The sequence below is a fragment of the Pongo pygmaeus genome, chromosome 1 (genome assembly GCF_028885625.2).
Source record: "Pongo pygmaeus isolate AG05252 chromosome 1, NHGRI_mPonPyg2-v2.0_pri, whole genome shotgun sequence".
Taxonomy (NCBI): Eukaryota; Metazoa; Chordata; class Mammalia; order Primates; family Hominidae; genus Pongo; species Pongo pygmaeus.
Window position 1 is genome coordinate 129674546 of NC_072373.2, and position 3262 is coordinate 129677807.

Below are 3262 nucleotides of genomic sequence, written 5' to 3' on the forward strand. Positions count from 1 at the left end.
CGAGGGTTCTTACCCTTGCTGTTCCCTCTGCCAAGGGCACACTAACTCACCTTCTTTGCTCAAACGTCATGTTCGCAGTGAGCACTCCCCATCTCCCTTCCTTGATTGGTTTTTCTCCACAGCACTTGTTATTTTCTAACATACTGGATATTTTACTTATTATTTTGTTCACTGTCTTGCCACTAGATTACAAATTCCACTCAGCAAGAGTTTCTGCCAATTTTGTCACTGCTCAGAGTCTAGAACAGTACCTGGCACATAGTGGTTACCCCACACATATTTTACCTAGTTAACTAAAAGTTTTAATTAATTAATTAAACTTTTTGACCTCATTAACTAGTTAACTAACAGCAAATGATGAAGACTGAAGTGGTTTGAGAAGTGACTGGAAGGTGAGGAATATGAGGCTGATCATATTCCTTTTCTCTTTTTTTCTGAGACAGGATCTCACTCTGTCACTACACTCAGGCAAGACTGCAGTGGCACAATCATAGCTTGCTGCAGCCTCAACCTCCCAGGCTTAAGAGATCATCCCACCTCAATCTCCCAAATAGCTGGGACTACTGGCATGCACTACCACACCTAACTAATTTTTAAATTTTTTTGGAGACAAGTCTCATTATGTTGCCCAGGCTGGTCTCAAACTCCTAGGCTCAAGGAATCCTCTCACCTCGGCCTCCATAATTGCTGGGATTACAGGTGTGAACCACCACATCCAGACAAAAAGAACACTTCTAAGAAGCTTGGGGCTGGGTGTGGTGGCTTACACCTGTAATTCTAGCACTTTGGGAGGCCAAGGCAGGAGGATCTCCTGAGGTCAGGAGTTCAAGAGCAGCCTGGCCAAAATGATGAAACCCTGTCTCTACTGAAAATACAAAAATTAGGTGGGCGTGGTTGCACACACCTGTAATTCCAGCTACTTGGGAGGCTGAGGCAGGAGAATTGCTTGAACCCAGGAGGCGGAGGTTGCAGTGAGCCAAGATCATGCTACTGCACTCCAGCCTGGGCAACAGAGTGAGAATACATTTGAAAAAAAAAAAAAAAAGAGTCCGTTATGGTTGCTGCTGCCCTGAGGAGGATGAGGGGGCCCACACAAGCAAAACTGCTGCCCAGGTCGGCCATCCAAGCCCTTGCGGGGCTGGTGCGGCCGCTGGTCTTGGCGCTCCTCCTTGTGTCCGCCACTCTATCCAGTGTTGTATCATGGACTGATTCACTGAGCCAAACTGTACTCAACTCAGATATTTCTACTCCAAATGTGAATGCTTTAACACATGAAAAACAAACCAAATCTTCTATTTCCCAAATCAGTACCACCCTCCCTCCCACAATGAGTACTGAGAAAAGTGGAGGAGCATCGGTGGCCCCTCATCCCTTGCCTACACCTCTGTCTCAAGAGGAAGCTGATAACAACGAAGATCCTAGCATAGAGGAGGAGGATCTTCTCACGCTGAACAGTTCTCCATCCACAGCCAAAGACACTCTGGACAGTGGCAATTATGGAGAGCCAGACTATGAGTGGACCACGGGCCACAGGGATGATGACGAGTCTGATGACAACTTGGAAGAAAACAGTGGTTACATGGAAATTGAACAGTCAGTGAAATCTTTTAAGATGCCATCCTCAAATATAGAAGAGGAAGATAGCCATTTCTTTTTTCATCTTATTATTTTTGCTTTTTTGCATTGCTATTGTCTACATTACATATCACAACAAAAGGAAGATTTTTCTTCTGGTTCAAAGCAGGAAATGGTGTGATGGCCTTTGTTCCAAAACAGTGGAATACCATTGCCTAGATCAGAATGTTAATGAGGTAATGTCTTCTTTGAAGATTACCAATAATTATATTTTTTAAAGCCCTGTGATTTGAGTTGGCTTATTACGTAATTTTATTCGCTTGACTTTTTATATGATATTGTGCAGATGTTTGCCATAGGCAATTGGTACTTAAATGAGAGGTGGGTCTCTTTTTTGCCTTGGTGCTTTGGAAATTAAATGTCATAAACAAGGAGTATATAATTTTTTTATCAGTACTTTTAGAGTTGAGTTTAATCAGGTGTCCAAAATGTGAGTTAAGCATTACCTTATATTTACACTGTTAGTTTTTATTGTTTTAGATTTATTATGCTTCTTCTGGAAGTATTAGTGATGCTACTTTTAAAAGATCCCAAACCCGTAACTAAATTCTAACATATCTGTTACTGCTGACTCACATTCATTCTCTGCCATTCAAATACTATTTTTTAACCACATATTTTTTTGTGGTCTCAAACTGTAATGTACAAGGATATGTGTGATAATGCTTTGCATTTGAGTAATATTTTTTTTTCCTTCCAAGAAAACTGCTTTGGATATTTTTAGATAATTTAAACATAATTTAGGATAACGATATTGCTCAATCTGACCACAATTTTAGGTAAAACATTAAATGTCTCAAGAAATCTTGGCAACAGAGACTCTGCAGCTTGCAGTGGACATACATAAAACATTACAGAGATACTATTTTTTTGGTTTGAATTACTATGTTAAATTTAGAAGTGGAAACTGTGATAAAATATTAAATACATGTACAGTTGCTTTTAGTTAGCAATTGATTGTAGCATGAGTTCCTCCAAGGTTTCAAGCATTGGGCAGAGTTTAAAATTATATCACATTTGTTTACTCTATTTATTATTTTATAGTGAATTTGAATAAAACTTATGGGCCATTATCACTTAAATAATACTGTATCTAGGTCTTTCAAATTAAAATTATACCTGAATGAAGTTGTTTGTATACATAAAGTATATTTGTGTACAATGACCTTTTTTCCTCCACGCTTATTTTCTTTTTGTTTTTTATAGCAACTGGAAATTATTTACTATATTTCATTTGTGTCTATCTTTCTGTCATAAACAACTGATCAACATGTAAATATGTGATTTGAATCAAGGTTGACTTACAAGTGTCACTACAACATTTCAGAAAACATAAGCCCTAATATATGTTAAGCAGGGCCCACGTGAGCCAGCGGGCTTGTGCTTTGTGTAGAGCTGGAAGAAGGCCATCCATCCTGTCTCTAGGGCAGACAGTGTACTTTCCTAACAAGGAAGGGAAGCACAATGGAAATACCTCTGAATTGTTTTATTGCAGTAATTTTTTTCATGTCTGAAACTGTATTATTTAATATTTGAATAAGATTTTTAAAAATAAATGGCAAAGATATGTATATATACAAAAAGAAGCTTGGATGAGTAGGGAAAATAAAAGATAGAGCAGGGTCAT

At 38.6% G+C, this 3262-nt stretch overlaps 1 pseudogene; it reads left to right on the plus strand.

Moving 5' to 3' along the window:
- Positions 1 to 1054: 1054 nt before the first annotated feature.
- LOC129030050 (keratinocyte-associated transmembrane protein 2-like) lies at positions 1055 to 2804 on the plus strand (annotated as a pseudogene).
- The last annotated feature ends 458 nt before the right edge of the window (positions 2805 to 3262 follow it).